Source organism: Macaca nemestrina, chromosome 5 (genome assembly GCF_043159975.1).
Source record: "Macaca nemestrina isolate mMacNem1 chromosome 5, mMacNem.hap1, whole genome shotgun sequence".
NCBI lineage: Eukaryota > Metazoa > Chordata > Mammalia > Primates > Cercopithecidae > Macaca > Macaca nemestrina.
In genome coordinates, this window is record NC_092129.1 from 91,039,728 (window position 1) to 91,064,911 (window position 25,184).

General features: G+C 33.4%; 1 long non-coding RNA gene across 1 annotated transcript; it reads right to left on the minus strand.

Annotated features, from left to right (window-relative positions):
* Nucleotides 1-6,280: 6,280 nt before the first annotated feature.
* On the minus strand, nt 6,281-15,140 carry LOC105498555 (uncharacterized). The gene is made up of 4 exons (XR_011623069.1): nt 15,094-15,140; nt 9,518-9,596; nt 8,487-8,624; nt 6,281-6,744 (listed from the first exon to the last, which is right to left on the minus strand). It is a non-coding gene; the product is annotated as an uncharacterized lncRNA (long non-coding RNA).
* Between the last annotated feature and the right edge of the window lie 10,044 nt (nt 15,141-25,184).

Here is a 25,184-nt window from a genome sequence, read left to right on the forward strand (position 1 = left end):
TGATAGCATAAAGAAGGTTTTAACAATGCTATGATTCTGCCGCAGATGTTGGAATAGTTCTACACATCATACAATATATTTTCTTTTAAATTTTGAATTGTATATGAATATTAAAAACTAATTTTGGGGTGGATGTCAAGTAATAATTCAATTTTCAGAAGGGCCTTTTATAATTCTTGTTTTTTTAATCAAGGCGAATGTCTGTTTTGATATTTTGCTTCAGTAAATTAAACTTTAGTGTCATTATTTACCCAATTTTACTTAGTGTGACTCTAGCAAAACCAGTTTCTGATTTACAGAATAATGCATTCTAGTGGACATACGAATATAAGTTTAAAGATTCTTGAGTTACTTTAATATATTTATTAATACTACTTATTTTTTAGCCTTGATGAAGACTGGCTATGAGTGCTTTCCTAACACTTGCTAACCAAGGTTTAATAAATGCTAGAAAATTATCTATTGTATTGTTTTATAATAGTTCTCATGTCTTTAGCTTCATCAGAATATGAGCTGCATAAGGACAACAACGTTGTAGTACTTTAGCAAGAAATGGCCCAGGGCTCCCTACCAAACTCCTATACTAGTGAAACAAACTATTTTTCCAGGAGGGGTATGGAATGGAGAACCAAAAATAGACCAACTGACCAGTGTGAAGTATAGTAAATATGTCGTGACTATATTTTATTAGAATAGAAATTATAAACAAATAATGGACCTCCTACCGTCTTATGGAGCGACCAGCAACACGATGTGTCATGCTATGTCCATGAAATAAAGGCTGTTTTTTAAATGAGTAATGGAATGAAAGAACTGAGGGTGTTCGGGTGGCGGGGAAGGAGAGGGAGAGCATTAGGACAAATACCTAATGCATGTGGGGCTTCAAACCTAAATGACAGGTTGATGGGTGCAGCAAACCACCGCGGCAAATGTATACCTGTGTAACAAACCTGCACGTTCAGCACATGTATCCCAGAACTTAAAGTAAAACAAAAAAATAAAAAAAGAATTTAGGGTGTTTGCCCTTTTCTATTTTCTTGGTGAAATGCAGAAAAATAATCTTTGTTTTTTGTGGGGGAGACAGGGGTGGGTTGCTGGATTGACATTTCTTTTGGTTCCATGTATGTATATGAAAGCTAAATTTAGGACTCATTGACAAAATTCAATGGCTCTTACAATCGTACTTTGAATTTGTTTAAAGCACCTAACAATACTAAAATACTATTCAACACTTCTGAAAGAATAGCAATACTTGATAGGAACAAGTCAGAGATTAAATGTACTGACATTTTTTTTGTTTTGTTTTTGTTTGGTGTTTGAGACAGGGTCTCACTCTGTTGCCCAGGCTGGTTTAGTGGCAAGATTATGGCTCATTGCACCCTTAACCTCCCTGGACTAAGTTGATCCTCCTGCCTCAGCCTCCCAAGTAGCTGGAACTACAGGCATGCACCACCACACCTGGCTAATTTTGTACTTTCTTTTTTTGCAGAGATGGGGTATCCCCATGTTGCAGGCTGGTCTCAAACTCCGGGGCTCAAGTGATCCACCTTTTACAGACTCCCAAAGTGCTAGGATTACAGGCATGAGCCACCATGCCTGGCCTGAATTTTTCAAAGAAAATAGTTGGGCTCTATCATCTTAAAGTAAATTTTTGTTCTTTAGAGAAGTGCCCCAAAATTTAAACATACATTTTCTTCCTTTGGTGTCTCTACATGCGCTATTCTGAATAGCAAACTTAGACTCCAGATACTTTAAAGTAGCCCCAAATTTCTAAAAACCAATATCTAGAGTTATGACTAACACAGCTATAGACATGATTTAGATGTAGTTTACAGTATTGTACAACATATTCCATAGGGTACATCCCCCAAGATACACCATCTAATCTCAAAACTCAGCAAATGCCATCAATAAAGTAGGAAGGGAAGTTAATTACAGGCTCTTATTTAGTGTCCCTCTGCCACTGGTGGCCTATTATAATGAGTTATTCTTCAAATTGAGAAGAGACTGACAGACATTTTATAAACTTTTCACTCCGTATGTCTTCCCTATGTAATAAATGCCTGCTGTACACTGGGAAAGTGATTAAATATCAATTTCACAGAAACCTGGGAATAGTGTTTAAAAGACTAATGAGACGCTATTTTTACTACTTAGGTACTGTGACTCCCGTATGATTCAGAAGAACGCCTGTCATTCTAATTAGTCATCATTTGGCCAGGCTCTTTTTTCTTTCTTTCTTTCTCTTTCTTTTCCTTAAAGATCCTTAATTGGGTTATTTAAGAACTTTAAACGTGGTACCTCACTGGGAGGAATGTTCTCATAAGATTAATATGATTGCTATGTCACATTTAAAAAAAAAACTTTTACACCAAATATAGCACCAATTTTATTTGAAAAAAAAAATCATTTGTAATAAATCCATTTCCACCTAATCTTACTGCCAATATAATACCTGCTTTATTAAAAAATGAACTTTTTAAAAGAATATGAAAAGGGTCTCTTGTACCAAAATTATGACTATACCCTTATATTTGATCTGCATTTAAAATTATTCTAATTATTCTATTTGAGTAAAAGGAACACAGTCGAGATGTCTCCTAAGTGAAGTAGAGCTAGTTCCTTAAAGGTGAAAGCAGACAAATTCTTTCTCCAACATTAAAATGAATTGACTACTTACAATAGTTAAAGTGTTCTAATTTCAGAAGAATTTGAAGAACTATATTTTTTCTCTGAGCTTAGATATATCATGATCATTTTAAAGACAGCCAGAAAGCCAAGAGTAATCTTTTCATGAACAAGTAGATTTCTATCTGCCCAAAAAGATATAACTATATTTACTCATAAATACTTTCAAAAAAATCCTCAAATTTGTGGAGTAAACTACATACATTATAGAATTATTTAACTTCAGAGGTAGAAGAAAACCTAAAAAAGTAATTTACTTCATTCTCCCATCCAGTGCTCTATAGCCTCCCTATGATGACCTCAAAAAGCTGGAAGTATGTTTTGCCTCTCCTCCAGTGTTTTAGCGGATTTTGAGATCTAATTAAAAACTGACATTTATCTTTACCAAAGTTCTTGTTAGATATGGCCCATCAATCCAATTTCCAAAGGTGTTTTTAAGCTTTCACTTCCAGACTTGTATCAACTTAAACATGTTTGAGGATGCTGCTAATGTCTCTGCCAAGTCTTTGACAAAAACTCTAAAGAGGATAGTTCTATAACATTGACCCATTCATGAAACGAAATGTCTGGTTGATTAACTTGAGTATTTTCTTCCAACCTCATATTTTCCATTTTTTTCACAAGTTTATTATGAGAGACTTCGAAAAATGCTTTTAAAAAACATCTAGAAATACCTGGAAATCTAGGAAGGCCTCTTATATTCCAATAACTCCAATTAAAAGTCAAATGAGGTCTGACACCAGAGATTTTTGTGACACGTTTAAATTTGGTACATTTATCTGTTTCCCTCCTTGTGGCTTTTTCCCCTCATTCTTCATATCTACTCAACATAGGCAAAGGTGAACAATATTATCTGTAAGTGTCTCTGTGCTCTCTTATAAAAATCACTGAGAAAAAAAGACACTAGTTCCTTCACAGGAGCTAAGTTCTCTTGCAATCACGTCAGCACTAACAATTACCTTAATTTTACTTCTTTTCAAAGTGAAATCTAAATTCTAAAAATATACACCAAGAGAATAAATGAATCATGATTTCCTTTTGTACAATATACAACTAAATACTCAGTGAAGGAAATATAACAAAAAAAAACCTTAAACAAAAAAATTGTAAAGTTGAACTAAAAAAATGAAGAACTATGAACACATTGCTTTGCTATCTATTTAAAATTTTCAGGTTTTTGGAGTTATTGTTTTTCAAGCAAAGTTATCAATAACTGATGTATTAGAAATAAATGAAAACAATAGGTAAAAGCTATGTTACTTTTGAAAAATAGCAAAATCAGAATACACACACACATACACACACGTACATGTATATATACCTCTTAGATATGTAAATAGATTGGGTCATATATTACGTATGTTTTCAGCAGTGCTTTGGATTATAGAACATACCAATTCTATTACAAAATATCCTGGTGAAGATAGTACATTAGTCTGAGTAATCTATTTTGAGATTTTCCCTTTTGGTTAACTGCTAATTACTGAGATATTCTCTGAATTGGGCCATTTGGAAAGATGTATGCAAAACACACAGATTTTACCAACTGATGAGATTTGGTGCAGCTGCTATATTTTCTTGAATTTACCTCATAAAAATCAGCAGCTTAAGTAAGATGTCTTATGACATGATTTTTTTACTATATCTTTTTGTTTTCATATCATCTATAGGTGACTAGAATAATCTACGAACTATGCTGAAAGTTGAAATTTTGAACTAGATTTCACCAACCAAATCACTTTTTCCCTTGAGCAATCTAATATTATAATTATATAAAAACTATGACAAAAGTTTCACATGTCTAATCAGGTCAGAACTATTGAAAAATCTGTCTGCTTTTTAAGTCTGAGAAGCTAGAGTTCAACAGATCTTTGGCAAACTTATTTCCCAGTTTTGCACGGTACTGATTCTGATCCCTGATCACAATTATTTTTTTTTTAATCTTGAAAATTCCAGCACTTAGTTTTAGTTCTCAAAGTACTATGCTCTTCATCTGAATTAAATTCAAAATGAAGATATAAAACACATTTTCAAAGATGGTATGAAAAATCAAGTAATAACCTAAGTATGATCATGATTTTTAGTAACAATCGTCTCTCTCCTGTACCTATAATTTTAACCTTCTTTTCTTCTTAATTGTTCAAGACCTAAAACCGTAAAAACTCTAGAAGAAAACCTAGGCAATACCATTCAGGACATAGGCATAGGCAAGGACTTCATGATTAAAACACAAAAAGCAATGGCAACAAAAGTCAAAATTGACAAATGGGATCTAATTAAACTGAAGAGCTTCTGCACAGCCAAAGAAACTACCATCAGACTAAACAGGCAACCTACAGAACGGGAGAAAATTTTTGCAATCTACCCATCTGACAAGGGGCTAATATCTGGAATCTACAAAGAACTTAAGCAAATTTACAAGAAAAAAATCAAGCAACCACATCAAAAAGTGGGCAAAGGATATTAACAGACACTTCTCAAAAGAAGACATTTATGCAGTCAACAGATACATGAAAAAATGCTTATTATCACTGGCCATCAGAGAAATGCAAATCAAAACCACAATGAGATACCATCTCACACCAGTTAGAACGGCAATCATTAAAAAGTCAGGAAACAACAGGTGCTGGAGAGGATGTGGAGAAATAGGAATACTTATATACTGTTGGTGGGAGTGTAAACTAGTTCAACCATTGTGGAAGACAGTGTGGCGATTCTTCAAGGATCTAGAACTAGAAATACCATTCGACCCAGCCATCCCATTACTGGGAATATACCCAAAAGGATTATAAATCATGCTACTATAAAGACACATGCACATGTGTGTTTATTGCGGCACTATTCACAATAACAAAGATTTGGAACCAACTCAAATGCCCATCAGTGATAGACTGGGTTAAGAAAATGTGGCACATATACACCATGGAATACTATGCAGCCATAAAAAGGGATGAGTTCATGTCCTTTGTTGGGACCTGAATGAAGCTGGAAACCATCATTCTGAACGAACTATGGCAAGGACAGAAAACCAAACACCGCATGTTCTCACTCATAGTGGGAACTGAACAGTGAGAACACTTAGATACAGGGTGGGGAGCTTCACACACTGGGGCCTGTCGTGGGGTGGGGGCAGTGGGGAGGGATAGCATTAGGAGAAATACGTAATGTAAACAATGAGTTAATGGGTGCAGCACATCAACATGGCCCATGTATACATATGTAACAAACCTGCACGTTGTGCGTATGTACCCTAGAACTTAAAGTATAATAATAATAAAAAAGAATGTTATGAACTTTTCCAGATATTCAGGTTTTTAGAATTTCCCCACATATAATTCAATCAATTGCATCAAATTTGTTTAATTGAGTACTGCCTAAGAGAATAATTGCATTCTTAATGTTCTTCTGAATCTAGAGGATCAGCTAGAGGATTTAATAAGTGAACTGTTTCAGTCGGAGAAAACTTATTGTTTTTATTTGCAAATAATGTACATTGACTTGGGTACTTTTCATGCTCATTACAGTAATTGTGTGAATGTTCCCAATAGACTATACACATTTTTAATACAATATTTTGAGATAAAAGTTCATTGGTTTAAAAAAGTAAGAAATAATTTGGTAAATGACCAGATGTCAACTAATGGAAGAAGAGAATGTTTAAATGGAAGATCAATTTCACAAAGCAATCAATTCCCTATGTCCTATAAGGTTATGCTAATTGTATTCATTACTTCATAATTTTAGGGGTATAGAGAAACAATACAGACAAAATAGCCAAGGAAATTAAAACACTTAAAGTGATGGATATGATTTTGCGTATATAAAAATTGTTTTTTTTTTTCTAAATATCCTTATTGTTGGCTGTTCATTTATTTCAGGGACAAAGGCATGGGATTTTCTTAAGTAATACCTCAATTATATTTTCATAACCATTTCCAACAACTGATAAATGAGAGTAGTGGGGAAACAAGATGGTACGTATTTGGATGGTGGCTGAGAGGTGATTTGTTGCTTTCTCAGTGCTCCAATTCGACATCTTCTTTTGTCTGTATACTACTGGAAAACACAATCAAGATGTTCTAATCATTTTAGCATTCTTAGGTTTCTAGCAAGTGTGCAATATATTATGAACAGATGTTCAGCTTAGCGGGAAGTCTCACTAAAGATCTGAAATCCTGAGCCTTTCCAGAAAATGTACAGCTTCTGGCATGGTGGAAATAGAACTGATCTCATTTACTCATCCACAGAATGGTACTCCTGTGTGTTTAGATACTATGACTCACTTTCCTGGGGATGACTTAACTCAACTTTTCTCATGAGAAATAACTTAGAATTGTCAGGAAAAATATTTAAAATGAAGAAAACAGCATCATGTGTTAAGACCATGTCTGGCAGCAGTATTTCTCTTATTTTGATTTCAGGTTGATGACTGGCACTATCAGAATACTGTATTTTAATTCAGATCTTTTTCACATATACTCTATGGAACCAGTTGAATTTCAAAGAATTAGCTATTTTACTGATGTTCTTATCCTTCCAAGAGTCACATTCCTCTTTAGATTGCAATTAAAATTGCTTTAATTTGTCTTTTTAAAATGTCAGGTACATATTTATAGAACTATATTATTTATAATCCTGTGATTTTTTAAAGCCAGACTCAAATATTTGAAGATTTTCAAAACTCTGCCACAACAGCATGCTTCTGTAATACTTACACCTTCCCATTCTGTTGGCCTGATTCAGTTGTATAGAAACAGTAAATTGTTTTATGTGAAGATATAAACCAATATTACCTAATGATTAGAAATAATCATTAGTTTTCTATTATTAAATTGAGAAGCAGCATCACTAGTATTTGAAAGAGTAGAATAGAGGTGTTATTTTATAATATCCTTAATACTTTTTAGAACCTCTTAAAATATTTTAAACATACAGAGTATTTTTCCTTCTGATGTTCAGCATATTCATTGTTTAAGAAAAACATATTAATGTAGGAGAGAGAGGGGAAAAACAAAGATTCCCACAGTCAGTGTTGAAAGAAGTGAGAGCAGATTTTCGAAAGTTGCTTGACCTGAGATGTGACTGGTTCTTTTATCAAAGGAAATAAAAATGCCCTCGAACTCTAGAACAATGTTTCTACAAACCAAGAAATATAATGGAAGCCCAGAAAAGAAATAAATACATAGAATAATAGTGAAGAAACAAAGAGGAAAAATCAATGATGTGATGCAAATTAAATAAGTTAGAAAGAGAGGAAGTAAAAAGTGAAGGAGCATCTATGGAAAGCAAAGGCAGTGAAAGTGAGTAGAAAAGTCTTCAGCCTGGAAGGGTGATAAAAAATTTCGTAGGTATTAGATTTAATCTAATAAAATACTCCAGCTATCTGTAGGGCATTTAAATGTTCATTTGTTGCTATAATATAGCCAATAGTTAAACATCAAGTGTTCACACAGTCCTTTAATTTTGTGGTTTACCTCCTAGACAGAAAAAATAGATAGAGATGGCTGTAGTATATAATAATACATCATAAAACATGGATTTGGATTGGTATAACCAGAAGTGGAGAAAGCTCACGTTTAATCAAAATTAAAGTGTATTTCCCTTTCACATAGAGTTCCACATCAGCTTTCCGGGTTGATATGATGACTGCATTATTATCAGGCACTCAAGCACTGTCTACCTTTTTAGTCATCATACTCAAACACTGGATTCTAAGTGTCTTTCAAAGCAGCTCCAGTCAATATGTCTGATTGCAACTAGTAAAAAGGAGGAAAAGAGAAGGAATTGGACACACCCACCTTTTAAAAAGACGTTTGCTAGAAGTTGCTTATGCCAATTCTGTTCACAATCCATTGCCGAAAACTTAAGTTTCTTACAGATACCCTGGTTGCAATGAGGATCGGATAGCATTTTTTTCCAGGTGGCCATATTCTCAACTAATAAACAAGAAGGGTACCTCTGTAAAAGGAGAGACTAGCATTTGCAAGACTAACAGCAACACCTATCATACATGTATTTTAAAAATACGTGCTAAATATGAGTAAAGAGAAATTAGAAAAAATAATGTATAACTTTTACAATGCAGTTTGGAGACAATCACACATGAGTAGAAATTAGCAAAAATATGACTACTGAAGATTAGCAATATTTTTCCATAAGCTCAAAACTTACGGTGTTACAATTAAATATAAAAATTCAAAATGATCGAAATTTGCCAGTGAATGTTATACTCTGTGTTATTCATTTGGAAAACTTTTATAAAATTGGTCTTAGGAGATTAGAAATTGATCCATCTCTGTCCCAATCTTAATTGGAATTTTCAAATATTTTTATGGACAAATGCAACTGAATAAGCCATGATTTTTCCCAAACACAATTTTGTCACTCTAAATACATTCATAACATTAGAAAGCTACATTTGATGGTCCATCAAAAAAGAATAAATAAATTATGAGGCTGCAATATAATCTTGTTCCCTTTTCAGAAAACTGATTTCTAAATTCAATCTAGACCCTTAGTAGTCTGACAATGCCAGTGACCAAGGTCACTGTCACTCAGCCTGGTCCTGAATCTGCCCCTTCTTCTCTGTGGGCTCCCATACTGGGTTACATGGTTCTACATGTTTCCTGGTTCTCGGTACCTTTCATATCTATAATTCACAGGACTGAATGAGATTAGCTTCAAGGAATATGGCACAATGGAGTTAAAATCAGTAATGGGCAGATGGCAAGAAACAGAACAGATGGAAAACTGGAATCAGATTATCAGAGACAGAATAGAGTACTTGATTAATTTAAGAAAAATATATGTCAAAGGAATAAAGGGTTACCATTTCTCTCATTCTTTCTCTGTTTTTCTCTCTGTCTCTTTCTCTTATATGCTTTTAATTAATTTCTGGTTCAGGGAAGCTGCAAATGAAAACAAAATAAAAAATGTAGTTGTCAAAACTGAAATTAAAAACAGTAATGTTTTCTCACATTTTTACTTAATAAATAGTAAAAGACCACAATTTTACTCCCCAGTTTTATGCTTTCCCCTTGCTCCCCTAAAACAATCACAATCTGGGTTGTGTTACTGTTATGTATTCAGGAAGATGTTTACACTTTTTAATGTATTCATTAAATATAACTTGACTTTAATATTTTCATTCCTTTTAATTTGTTTTGTGTTAAGCATTCTTTGAAAAGCTAAGAATATCATTAAAACAACAATCACTTCTTATTAAATTCTAGTAGCAATAACGATGCCAATAATCAATTATCAACTTTTAAAACATCTTGAAATAATATAAAATATTTAAAATATGACATGTAGACAAGGAGTGTCTGATAATAACAATGATTGTATTAGAAGTAAATGGAGCATTATATGGCACAAAACATGCATGTGTTGATTAGAAGGGCAAGGAAATTGAGCAAGGAAGATGAATCTGTGAGAAGAGCTCATATGTAGAAGAATTCCCAGCACAGATAGTTTGGATTAAAAAAAAAAAAAAAAAAAAAAAAAAAAAAAAAACACTTCAAGATATCCTTTTCCCAGCAGGTTATTTGCTTCTATGATCCATTTTTTTTTTTTTTAATTCTCTGAAACTGAACTGAGATTTTGATCCTAATCTTTATCTTTATGCAGGCTTCCATTTGTCCTAAGAGACTTTGTTTATCATGGAGACATTTGTTGTAGCCTGGTTTATAGCTGATCCAGATAAGGTTCAAGTGTCATGTATTCCTGATGTTGTTCACTACTTGCTAAAGCAATTTCAGACAGATATCCATCTCTTTGTTACCATCAGCACCTAATAAGTCAATCCAGGTACCTGGTTGTTGCCCAGTTGATTGCTTGACACTGCTAATCCTGCCACTCTGATTAACCCTGCCATTCTGTTTGGCTCTACAACAGGGGTCTCACCCCATTCCACTGACATTGTGCTAGTGATGCAGAAATAATAGATAATGTTTTAAATGCTGCTGACAAGGCAAAGGACATTGATAATGAGAGTAAAGAAGTTAACTTTTTGAAGAGCAAGGAAATTACTTGGAAGAAGGCTGATTCAGCCTTCAATTCACTAATTAATTTTTGAAGGACAGTGTCATGGAGCCCAGGAGGTCATGGAGCTCAACATTCTACATTGTCGTTCAATAAGAAAGAAGTAAATGGAAACAAAAACTTGAAATCAGAGACTTTCTCAGTAAAATAACTTTCACCTATCTTATGGAGTTAATATTCAGTCTGCCGTAAGTTTAACAGAACAAAGATCAAGCACCACAGAACAAAATTTGATACTTATTATGGTGTCCTTTGGCCAAAGTGTGTTGTGTTTACTAAGGCAGAGAAGTTTACACAATATTTTTTGAATTATATTTTTTCTCTCAAGAAATGTTTTTATATTAACATTTCATAAAGATTCAATTCTTTGAATTTTTTCTTATTATCCACTTAGCCAGAACTCCCAAGACTGACAAACAATATTTACCAATGTTTAACTCACAGAATATTTTAATGTATACCTTCCAAAAAAAAGTTCATTGTTGCCAAGGATCAATTTTTAACTTTTGAAACATCATGAAATAAAATGGAATAAAGTATTTAAAACATGAATTGTCATTTTAAATGATCTGAATGAATGGCTGATGTAAGTGAATGGACAGTGCTTAAATTATGCATTATATCACTTATGATTGTCAAAAATTAATTATGCATGCTTTTTGATTAACATGAGTAGAATAAAATGTACATGTACACATTATTCAGAAATTTAAATAATTTCCTGAATGTTAGTTAAAATTTCTTCCATTTTTGTATTTTATTCTTAGAATGAACAATATATTTACCAAATCCATTATAAAGTCATGACAGTTTCAATTTTTAAATGATTTAGGAATTCTTCTTTCACTCCTCAGAATTTTGTAAGAATTTTGACTTTATACTATGATTAAGAAGGCCTACTATTCTATTTTCTTATTTTGATGGAGTATAGCTATTTGTCAGTAAAATTTTTGCATTTATTTATTGTAATACAGATTATGTTCAACCTGATATTAGGATGTTAGCTAAAATTTCAGTCAAAACACAGAATGAGTTGAACCCGGTTAATGCATAAAAAGAAAGAAATTTATTTGTATTCAAATAGCAGTCATTAAGCTTTTTGTAGAAAAAATGGAGAATAAAATGAATACATTTTAATGGTCACTGTATTGGAAAAACTTTGCAAAAATGATAGGTATAAAAAGTGCAGTTCTGTAGTCCTTTTTAAAGATGTCTCTTGTTTTGTAAAATGGTAAAACGATATCATTGGTTATAGCTAGAAAAAGAAAAATGTTAGTAAAGTTTCACATGAAATATTGTGGAATTTGTTTATCTGTTAACATTTTCTTAACTTCAGTAAGAACACATGAATTAAAACAACAAAAACAAAGCAACCGGAAATGGCATCTCACATTCCGGTCTGCAGCACACAGGAAAAACCACTGAGAGGAAGGGCCAAAGACCCAACAGCAAGATTCATGAACTGTGACGGAGAATGAAAGACGGAAAGACCTCAAGGATCTCACAGAAGATTTCATACCTTGCTTATTAGTAACACTGGTAGTGTTCTTTTTTTTTTTTTTTTTTTTTTTCCCCCAGGAAATTTTAAAAGAAATTTAAAATTTTAAAAGAAATCTTAGAAATCAGTTGGTGATGACTGGAAAGTCTGAACTTTCAACAATTGCAGATAAAAGATTGAGAATTCAGTAAAATTAACAAGGAGAAGGGATGCATATCCAAGTACAAGCAATAGATCACCACAGGAGTCTGAAGAAAATCAGCCAAACTCAGAAATAGACAAATTCAGATTGCACCTGCAGAGACAAGATTCCTGGTAACAGCATTTAGAATGTATTGAGCACTGATTATATGCCAGACCCTCTACTATTTTCTATTCTTAACATTAGCTGACCAATTTCTCACTGCATTTATATGGAAAGGTTGCTTCTATTCACACCTTATAAATTAGAAAAGTAAGAGTTTGAGAGATGGCAAGTAACATAACCAAGGAACTGACTGATCATTCTAACAAAGAAAAAGAAAATTCCTATTCCTTTTTTTGAAAATGTGTTTTTGTTTTATATTTGTGTAAATTTATGGAATACAAGTATAATTTTGTTACATGAATAGGTTACATAGTGGTGAAGTCAGGGTGTTTACTGTATCCATAACCTGAATAATGCATGTTGTAACCATTAATTTATTACCCCCTATCAATTCCTATCCCACTCTCCTGTCCTTTGGGGTCTCTTGTCTATCCTCCCATGCTGTATGTCCACGTGTACACATTATTTAGCTCCTGTTTATAAGTGAGAACATGCAGTATTTTTATTTCTGTTTCTGAGTTGTTTCATCAAAGATAACGGCCTCCAGTTCCATCCACGTTGCTGCAAAAGACACAATTTTATATTCTTTTTTATGGCTGAGTAGTATTTTATTGTGTATATATATCACATTTTCTTTATCCAATCTTCTGTTGATGGACACTTTGGTTGATTCTATATTTTTGCTATTGTGAATAGTGCTGTGATAAACATATGAGTGCAGTTATCTTTTTAGTACAATGATTTCTTTTCCTTCCTTTGGGTAGATACTCAGTAGTGGAATTACTAAATCAAATGGTAACTCTATTTTTAGTTGTTTGATAAATCTCCATACAGTTTTCCACAGAGGTTCATTTATATTCCCACCAACAGTGTAAGTTCTCACTTTTCTCCAGGTCCTCACCAACATCTGTTATTTTTTGTTGTTTTAACAATGAGATTCTGCATAGAGGTAAGATGATATGTGATTGAGGTTTTAATTTGCATTTCTTTGATGATTAGTGATAATGAGCATTTTTTTCATATGCTTCTTGGCCATTTGTATGTCTTCTTTTGAAGAATGTCCGTCATGTCCTTTGTACACTTTTAATGGGATTATTTGTATTTTGTTGTTGTTGAATTGTTTGAATTCCCTGTAAATTCTGGATATTAGTGCCCTGTTGAATGCATAGATTGCAAATATTTTCTTCCATTCTGTGGTTTGTCTGTTCACTCTGATATTTCTTTTGTGATGTCCAAGCTTTTTAGTTTAATTAAGTCCAATTTGTCTATTTTTGCTTTGTTGCCTGTGCTTTTGAGGTCTTCGTCAGGAATTATTTGCCTAGACCAATATTCAGAAGAGTTTTCCTTTGGTTTTCTTCTAGTATTCTTATAGTTTCAGGTCTTACATTTAAGTGTTTACTCTATCTTTAGTTGATTTTTCTATATGGTGAGAGATAGAGATCTGGTTTCATTCTTCTGCCTATGGCAATCCAACATTCTAATGTTATTTGTCGAAAAGCATGTCCTTTCTCATGTGTATATTCTTGTGACATTGTTAAAGGTCAGTTTGCTGTATGTGTTATTTCCGGGTTCTCTATTCAGTTTCATTTATCTATATGTAATTTTTTATACCAGTACGATTCTGTTCTGGTTACTACAGCCTTGTAGTGTGATTTGAAGTCACGTAAGGTGATGTCTTCAGCTTCCTTCTTTTTGCTTAGGATTGCTTTGGCAATTTGAGGTCTTTTTTGGTTCTATATGAATTTTAGTATTGTTTTCTCTAATTATGTAAAAAATTATCTTGGTAATTTGATAGCAATTGTGTCAATTAGGGTATCTTTCATCAACGTGTTGTAGTTCTTATAGAAATGTTTTACCTCCTTGGTTAAATGTATTCCTAGTTTTTTTGTTTGTTGGTTTCAAAGCTTTTCTTGTTAGTATGCTAAAGAACTTTCCCTTCGTGATACTGCCTCTTCAGCTCAAGGTGTCACCATTACTCAGTGAAGAAACATTAATGCAACATTCATATTTTGTTGAATTTCAATGCCTAAGTGACTATATTATAAAATAAAATTAATTCTTATTGCAAGATGTCTACTAAATTATTTACAATTATGGTTTCTGTTGTCTTTATTAATACTCAAGTAGAGTATCCTTTTAAGTATTGCTACATATGGAGTGATGTTTTACCTGGGTCTACTTTATATAGAAGTCAAGATTCTGATTCCAGTTTGAGCTGACTTGGAAAGATACAATTATGAAAAAATACTAGCTGAATAAGGCCTGCTTTTAAAACAAAAATTAATTAAGCTTCTTTTGCAGTTATGTTCTGCAGACTATTATTTCTGAAAGTAATTCACTTAATTATTACAGAACCAAAGTTGAGTATATTGCCAAATAGAACAAATAAAAATGAGGCATATAGGCAACTCTAGACAAGGTCTGGAATTGCTATTTACCAAACAGATTGGAAATACAGGAAAAACCTGTATCGTGATTATTTAACAAAAATGTAAAACTGATAGAGGAAAATCTCAATGGCTAGACAGCATGGGGAAAAAAGAATGAACTAGTTTACCAGTCTCCAAAGCTCTTCTCTAGTGATTAATGCAGAAGATGATAACTGTAAAGAAAAAAAATAAAATGAGATTCAGGATTTCAGGATGATCCTTTCTTCTTAGATTAACTTTTTGAAAATGAGAAAAAAATCTTTATTAGAACCAACCAAATTATGTTTAAAAGCCTGTGTTTTGCTAGAGGAGTATTTTTATGAAAAATTTATTTTTTATTTAATACTTGCAAGCTTAAGCATTCCCTTTATAGATATGATTTTATATGTAAGATATATTTATGCACAAAATTTATATTCATTATTCAGTAATCATTTCAGAATTATAAATGCACTTACAATAATTGCATTTGCTTTTATAATGTCCTTATGCAATATGTAAGAGATAAGCTAATCAGTGTTGCCCTGCTCTGGTCACTGCTACAATCATCACCACCAACATGCTAGTTTTTGATCAAGACCTTGACAACCTTTACACTAATTACCACTCCTAACCATAATGACTAATATATTTACTACAGTTAAGCTGGAGGCAACAATATGGTAAGTACTGAAATTTAAAGTGAGTTTTAATAATACAGGTGACAATTCCATTTTCTTAATTTAAAATTCCCCTGTTATTTTATTATGGTAATTAGGGTAAGCTACCATTAATGGCAAGTTAGTAAACACAGTCATACGAATCCATAGTTGGCCCATTGTTTTCTAAAGCCTGATGGCAATTACTAACATATAACGGGTAGCCAATCATTTAATAACCTGCTAGCCACATTAACGAATGGTTTACATATGCTGTCTCATAAACTCCTTACAGCAATCCTAAGTAGGTTTGGTGATTATCATTTTCACTTTACAAATGGAGAAACTGAAGTTCAGTGATGTTAGAAAAACAATGCCTACTTTACACAGCCAAAGGTAGGGGAGCCAGGATTAAATTATTGATTGAACTTTGGCTTTGGAATTCTGTACAGACAACACTTATGCTACCATGAGAGCCTAACATGAGCAAATGATAGAACAAATGGGGGAAAATCCTTATCTCAAAAGATCCGTTTAATGGTTTTGCATTTTATTTTCAATAATCACTTTTAAAAAGAGTTGTTTGATTTTCATAGGCAACATCGTGGGGTGAACAAGAGCTCAGACTCCAGTGCTATACTGCTTGGACTCCAAACCTAGCTCAATAAGTTACGTTATTGCTGCGTAACTTTGAGTAGGTTACTTAACGTCTCCTTTCCTGTAACAAGGCTGTTACAAGGATTAAACCAATCAAAGTACTTAGATAGTAGTTGGCATGAAGAAGTTAACCACCTAAGTTATTAATATCTCAAGTAATATTTGGAACACTAAATGGGTATTGATACAAAATGTCTGGAATATATTGCTAAATGATAATATCTGCTGCGAACTTAATACATTTATATGACTTCTTTGTATACAGAAATGGAAGTTTTAGAGGAGTGGGATTACAGCAAAGTCTGTAATCATAAAGTTTTCAGCGCAGCGTGGTGACATAGTTTTCCTAAGAAGTTTGAAAATTTAAAAACTTAAGGGTAGAATCCCAGGAATTTAAGCCTGGTACTTTTACTTTCTAGAATCAATAAGTGTTCAAATGGAAAAGGCAGGTGTTGAAATGACAAACAGAATGGTAAATTTTAATGTAATGCATATAAATTTACAGATAAACTTTTCAAGAAATATGCACTTATATTTAATGTAGTTTTTGATGAATAGTTAATTATTCAGGCTGTTGTGGCATCACCTGAATCTGCTCCTATATTCATTGCTATAAAGCTTTTTATTTTGAAAGGATTTTGTAAATAGGTGTGCTTTGCATACATGGCCCCTGTCTGTGGTCAATTAAGTTAAGGGGCATGAGGGGCACTGTAACAAAGCATAAGGAATTATTTGCAGCCTAGTGCAGCCTAGCTTCTCCTTACTATATAATCATTCACAACTAATTATGTTTACTTCCCCTTCATGAAGGACGATTGCACACTTATAAAAATATACTGATTATACTTTCTATTTAGAACAAAACCAGAGTAAAGCTTTACATAATAGAAAGCAGTTCCTTTGTGATAATAGCGTAAAATTATTTTCCCTCTGACAGGGAATATTGAAACATCCTTGGATTAGATTTAAATCCCCATACTTCACTAATGATGAACCTACTTATCTTTTTATAATTCACAAGACTCCTAAAAAGAATCAGGAGTCAGGAATGGAATCTTTGACCTAGTCATGTGGTACATTGGTATAAAAGCACATTTCACGTTTAGACTTCTTTATTAAAATGAGCATATCTGAAATTTTAACAATTATAAATTTGCCTTTATTGTACTATATATACTTAAATTTTATGTACTTTATAACCAAATAATTTTCTTTCTCCAGGAAGCTACTTGTTACTTGTATAATATTAAATTTTGTTCAAAACTACAGCTTATATTCTCTTCATATTTTATAGGTTCTTCTGACCACTCCTTGACTTTATCTTGTTATTTACATTTTTTTTTTTTTTTTTTTTTTTGAGACGGAGTCTCGCTCTGCCGCCCAGGCTGGAGTGCAGTGGCCGGATCTCAGCTCACTGCAAGCTCCGCCTCCCGGGTTCACGCCATTCTCCTACCTCAGCCTCCCGAGTAGCTGGGACTACAGGCGCCCGCCACCTCGCCCGGCTAGTTTTTTGTATTTCTTAATAGAGACGGGGTTTCACCGTGTTAGCCAGGATGGTTTCGATCTCCTGACCTCGTGATCCGCCCGTCTCGGCCTCCCAAAGGTTATTTACATTTTTAAACAAAAGGAACCAAGACATAATTGGCTAAATAATAAAAAAAATGTGGTGCTCAAAATATAGTTTGAAAGGTTGAGTTTAACTCTTTTTCAAAATTTAGTGATAGTTTTTGAACTAAAGAGAAAATTCTCAGAGATGCCTCATTCACTGTACATTTATTCATGTTCTCAGGGGAGGATTATAATTTCTTTCACTTGCATAATGTGTCACAGTTTCGAGTTGCTTTATACACATTCTCTTCATTATGCAAAGATGGGAGCTTGTGCTAAGTACTAGCTGTGACCAAGGGAGGCCATGGCTCTTTTGCCATACCTGGCACAGAGGAGACAACTGCAACCTCCAGACTGGCAGAAAAATATATCCGTGCGTGCTGGTGGCCATCTCGCTGTCCTTTCCAGAGATGGTCCTGCTCAGACACACGGATATAAGACAACGCTGAGTTGTACTTCTTCCTCTTAAGAAGACAAGTGGGTGCTTTAGGCAGTTAAGAAACAGAGGTGTGGTCAAAAAGCAAAGTAGGGATAAAACTTGATTCCAAAAGCTTGATTCCTACTCAGAGCAAGCATTCAGGCTGGGACTGCTCTGACATCCAGTCCCAAGCATTACATTAGACCTCTCATAGCTCAGAATTGACCACATTTGTGTCCATTTACACACGAAACCCAAGCTTATCTTCTGTTGCCTCACCCCAAAATATCTCTCAGCATTATCCTTTGAATGATAAAAATTGGCTACTTTTCATCACTTTCGCACTCTGCTATTTCCACTGCCCTGTTTTTGTCTACATATTTTCTCTCTGGCTGGAATTTCACTTCCCAGACCTCCAGCACAGCTGGAGAAATCCTACCTACCCTTACAAGAAGCAATATGCCTCTGTTCTGAACATCCATTGCTCAGTGGAGATTTATGTATACAAATTACTATACCCCGATTTTTCTTTTTATCAAAAACCAAGTCTTGAAGACATTATTTATTCACCTTCATATTGTGCTGCACAGAATATCACAACTGCAGTACATATGGAGAAAAGATAGCCTTATATACAGCTTTAAGTTCAAATTTGACTTCTGCCATTTACTAGCAACATGACCTTAAGTAAATTTTTGAACTTTGGGTAAATTTTTTTCTCTTATAATTGTGAATTATAATACCTATCTTACTAGGGTATTGAATAGTTAAATTATAAAAGATGTATGTAAAATATATATGGCACTACTTGGAACACAATGTTTCTATTTCTTCTCTTGTACCTTCCTTCTTCACTGTTTTTTCTCCAAATTAAATGACTATTTGCTCAATTAACCTTGAGCTATCACAGCACAACGAATCAACTGCTCTGTTGAACTAAAAGCAGTTGCTTAAAATAGTGTTAATCCCTCTGTAAAAAAAAAAAAAGTCTCATTTTAGTCATGCCTATTGTATTAAAAATACTGACCATACTCTCACACACACACAAACACACACACACACACACAAAAAGAGAGAAAGAAGAGAAAAATAGAGTCGACTTTCTCACTGGGGCTATTTTTATTTTTAAATTGTCAGATTTGAGAGTGACTGATTTATTTATGACTTCTGTTTTTATGACTCATACGTAATTCACAGAAATATATTGGCAATACATAGGCAACATTGAATGAAACATTGAAAACTTTGCTTGGGTTTACGGAGTATAGGACATGATTGAAAACAGACACTTAGACATTTATTCTAAGGTATACTTCTACTGGAAGAGTCTCTATCCTTTGTTGGCTAAACAACATAATCAAATGCTTATGAATGGTCTTGAATTTGCTTTCTATCTCTATGAGGCTATAAATTATAACCACATTTATGGTTGTATGGCATCTAAATCTTTTGTTTCCCTATGAGTTAGATTTTACTTTAAGGAAGATTCAATTACTGAAATTGAACTTTATTATGATGTAAGCATCATAAATGTCTAGAAGAAGCATCTTAGGGAGCTGTTTCAAAGTTGTCCTCCACAACCTATGGGTGAAAAAAAGTCAAAGACACTTACATCTAATGCCCTCTCTATTCTTAGCTTTACTTAGTCACATAAAGAAGGTCTAAATAGAAGAGAGACTGGAGTCCTCAAGAGCAATGGAGATACTTGATGGAAAATGCTTACATTATGTTCAAACTTGGTGCAAAGAAAAGTGACCTAAATATTTCTCTTTTCCGCAAGTAAATAGCACAGATGAAAATATATTTATTCCAAATAAAATAAAAGTAGTAACCTAGTAATATTTATTAATACCTACCATTAATTTAAAAGATGAATTTGCATAATCATAACATCTTTTCATCAGCTTATGATAGGAGTCATGAGACGTGAAATCCAACATCACAATAATGAAAGAAAAAGTGAAAAATACAAAAATCAAAGTGAAGGGATGCTTACTCTTATGTCCCTGCTTTTTATTTACTTCTACACCCCAAGTTAGACAGAGTCATCTTATAACAAAGTGTTTTTCCCTTACCAGGAATGGGGAAGTCTCATTTAGCTAAAGTATATTAGTGTTTAATGTATCACACGCATTGTGTATGCAGTCATGAGCATGACTTGGTCCCTGCCTTTATCTTCTAGTGGAGAACAAAGATGAGTAAACATATTATTAGAATTCACCTGGTCTAAATACTTGAGGAGAAGTGGAAGTCTAGTAATGCTGGGGCACCCCAAAGTGCTAGAAAAAATTCTGAAAATTTAAGGGACCCTAGCCTGGCATGGAATATTGTAATTTGTAAATGTGTAACTGTAATGGATACATTTATGTAGTGTCTATTACACAGCAGATCAAAGTGATAAAGTTTCGCTTTCTTAATAACTAAGCTTAACTTGAATTTTCTGTATGTGCCTAAGAAGATCCAGTTTTTCTTTCATTCGAAGTAGGGTTTTTAAAAATTTTGTTCAAATATGAAATGAAATATTAATAAATCCATTGTAACATCTATAAATTAGTTTGGTATTCCTAAACTAACGTTTCATCATTGTTAAATAGTAAACTGGCACTAATTTTCTGTCAGTCATTGTGCCAAATACTGAGTTTTGAAGATATTTAGAGCAGAGCATCTCTGGTCTAAAAGAGCTCAATTAGCCTAAATTCCATTGTAATATTACTATATTTATTCCTCAGATAACAGTTAAAGGAACGTAAAAGCACAGTGGCTCATAGGATTTACAAAGTAAAGTTTTAAGGAAAATTGGGTATTTACTGGACTGTTACAGCCCTCTGAGCATTGTAATTTGCCAGTTATGATGGTACTGTGTCTTCCTCCCTTGAAACTACCTGTTATCTTTTTCAGATAAGATACTTCTCACATCATCCTCAGAAGAGAATAATGTTGTCTTCTTTGAGTTTTCTAAAATAAATATATATTTTAAAATAAAGTCTCTATATGGAGTTTTGTTAGGGTGTAATATTTCTCTTGAGTTTTCAAATTATGTTTTTGTTATACTAAGCTTTTACTTGATTAAACAGTCATTTAGTAAAACAGTTTCTTTCCTTTCAAAATCAATGTTTATGACTGTACTGAATTCTCTGTATTTCTTTCAGTGTGCCCAGGTGGTCACTTGAATTTCTACTGTTAAAATGATGATGTCTTTTTTTGTGGGCATAAGGTTATTTTTATTAACTTCTATGTTAATGCATCTTCTCTAGGGTGGTTTCAGGATAATCTTCTGTTGTAGTTAGTCTATGTTTTGCCACATATTCACATGAAGTAAGGCTATTAAGCATAGACAAAATGATATTTAAGGTGATGAAGTTTTGCATTCTTGAATGTGTATAAAATTATTGAGCAGTGGAGAAATGAAAGGTTTATGTAATTAAATATAAAACCATGTTTTCAGTCTGCTAAATTATGCATGAGTCTATATGATTTCTAAACCCCAACATTTAAAAAAGAAAGAATAAAAGGAGAAATGAAATCATCTAATCCAGCAAAAGTCAGACAACCAAAAAACATTGAAAATAGAAAACTAATTGAATCTGATGGTAGAAAAAACACCCAATATTATTAGCAGTCACAATAATTGTGAATAGATTAGTTTCCTTATAAATAGAAAAAATCATAATGCTGAATGAAAAAACAAATTTTATTTGAATGTTATACACAAAGAAGTGAAATAAAAGACCTCAAATTACTTAAAATAAATGTTTGAGCAAAATGTAATATATAAGTACATGTAAAATGTAAGGTTTACTAATATTTAATTAAGCCAAAATAAATTTCAACATTTCAAGATAGAATAAATGGTACAAAGAAATGTTTCTGCATTGACACAAGCTACAATTTATCCAGTTATGTAATAGTTCTGATCTTTTACTATCAAGTACCACATTACATTATATACAGCAAAAGTCATCACAAACAAATGAATTAGACAAAATCCACATTACAGAGGGAGATCAATCATACTTTTTTTTTTTAAGAATTTCACAATCATATAGACAGCACTAAAAATTAGGACACAGAGTAAATATATAAATCATCTACAACAAGACTGATGTTAAATGGATGGTTATACGACAAAGACAGAGACAGACACCTGAGGAGAATGTAGATAGCATACACAGAGAGACAGTGTGTATGCGTATGGGTGTTGAATAGTCTGAACCAGGTGTATTTTCATATCACTTCAGAGATTACATTTTAAAGACCTATAGATAATTTAGAAATTTATTATAATGAGAACTAATAGGGAAATGGACTCCCATAAATCTGAAGAATTTATGGGAAAGGATCTGGTCTTAGAGTTCAGGGCCAAGTTTACCTAAATCTCAAAACAGCAAGAGAGGATAAGTTACTATTTCTAACAAATATGCTACTAAAACAGAACAAATTTATAAATTTGCTAAATCAAGTCTTCAGAATGTAACAATAGTGTTAGGAGTAAGACTTTAGTCAGATAAACAAAACTCATGCAAAGTAGCTCAATAAAGAGGTAATAACATGTTGAGCTATTTACAAATTCAAATGTTAAAGTCCAAACAGAATATGGTGAGGCAATCCAAATGGAAAACTTGGCATTATCAAAGTTTGGGATGACTTAAGGGGATAGAATAGTAGGAACCGAGACTGTAGAAAGGGTCTACGCAGTAAAAGCTCAAGCCAGGGAGGGGACCTGGCTTCCGCTTGTTACTCTGCGCGTATCAGATTCAAGGAGGAAGGGGGTGAAATAACCTGGTTGCTGCCTTCTTTTCATTCTGTAGTCTTCCACCAGGCCTCTCATTGGCCAAGTGTACCCAGCATCTAAATAGTTAAGGAACCTGGGACACCTGTTTTGCTGGGTTAGCTTCCTGAGAGAAGAAGCAGGGTAAGAAGGTGAAGGAAGTGGATTTGTTAGTCAGTAGGCAAACGACAAGCATACAATGTTATCTATTTATTGGAGAAGCTCGCGGTTTACTTTCATTTTTTCTTTATAGTGCTCAGAGAGAAATGTATAACACAAATGTTTTAGTATTAAATAAAATTATACAATTACCAAGACTTACACAATTACCAAGCATTCTTAAGGGGGAAAAATTATTCCATTTTGGATGAAAAGCTATAGTTATAAAATCATAATGATATGTTGTGTTGAACAAACAGCACGTAATTCTTCCTAACACAATTTCATATTTTGCCATTCCTTCAGATTTTATTCAACTGTGATAATCTTATTCCACATAAGAACCGAGATAGATTTAGTGGCTTTTCTTCTCATCTTTGGTTGAGAGTTCTATGTTTAAAGTTAAAAACAATCCTCAATTCAGTAATTACAATACTCAATCCCATTTAGCAAACAAAATTTCAAATTTGTCCTACTATTAATTCTTCTACATTCTTGCATCTCAGACCTCCTCAAGCTGGGAACTTGCTTGGGGCCAAGTCCTGCTCACTACTTTGTCCCAGTTGACCTCTACCTCCACCAGCTGGCGATTTTTTCACTCTCCAAAAAGGTTGAAGTTGTTGATGGAAGACAGTGATTGGACCTGGCCAGCTTTTCCTTAGCTGAGTGGTTTCCTTCCTCTAAGCCTTGCTGATCCTTAAAGCCGTTTCTTCTCTTTTGTCAACTGTTCTTTTCCCTAATGGAGCCTATCACCTTGCATTCCCCTGACTTAAGCGAATACTTTTCTACACGCAAGTAATGTTCAACTCTTTCCTCAACTTCTGGGTACATGAAGGCATAACTTCAGCCTTTTTCTGTTGGGGATTTCTCACTTTCTAGCATCTACTAAAAGTATAGTTAGAATGAATAAATTCTAGTATTTGAAAGCATAACAGGTAATTACAGTCAACAATAACTTATTGTGCATTTTAAAATAAGAGTGTATAATTGGATTGTTAGTAACACAAAGAAAGGATAAATGTGTGAGGCTGTGGATACTTTATTTACCTTGATGTGAGTATCACATATTGTATGCCTATATCAAAATATTGCACATATCCCATAAATGTATACACTTACTATATACCCACAACAATTGAAAATTGAAAACTTTAAATACATTTGGGAATTGGGCAACATAGGAAGATCTCAACAGAAGAACACAAGTATTTCACATTGTTTCCACCCTTGGAAAAAATAGATAACTAGTTCTGTATTTCTTCGGTCATTTGTTTCAAATTCCTAATCCCTGGAGATAGATGCTGTTTAAATTTAGGTCCCGTGCCTGACTTTTGATTTTATCTAGTTGGAAAGAGGGAAAAGTTCCGTAAAAATATACATCAAGGACCCTTCTGCTCAGAGAAGCACTTGAGCTTTCTATTTCACAAAAACTGTATACAATGGGGACTTTGATTACTTAGTGCTAGATGACAGAGAAAGCACAAATGTATAAGCACTTCTCAATGTTCTGCTTAAGTCCTGTTTCCTAATAATTGCATTAGGAAAGGTGAGTTGCTGGGCCAAGCCCAGATGAAAGGAATTGATAAATAGATTATGCTTCTTGATGAGAAAAATCGCGAGGCTCAACGCAATGGAAACTTGAATACACGGATGGAAAGAATGTGTATCCTTCTTTCACAATTTGTCATATGTATATCAATACACTGTTTTATGGCCCATATTCATTCTTTCACTAGATGTTTTCCAGCACTTATTTTGTATCAGGCACTATACTGGGCAATTAAGATTTAATTATATGTATATAACACAACTCTTATTCTTAAGAATCATTTACTCTGAGGAGATAAGGACAGGCAAATAAAAAGTAACTGGAATATTATATGCTATGTGTTATGTTAAGAATATGCATAGTGTTGTAAGACAACATTGAAGGACTAGTGAAGGAGCAGTAGTGTTACTTCTGGAAGAGGA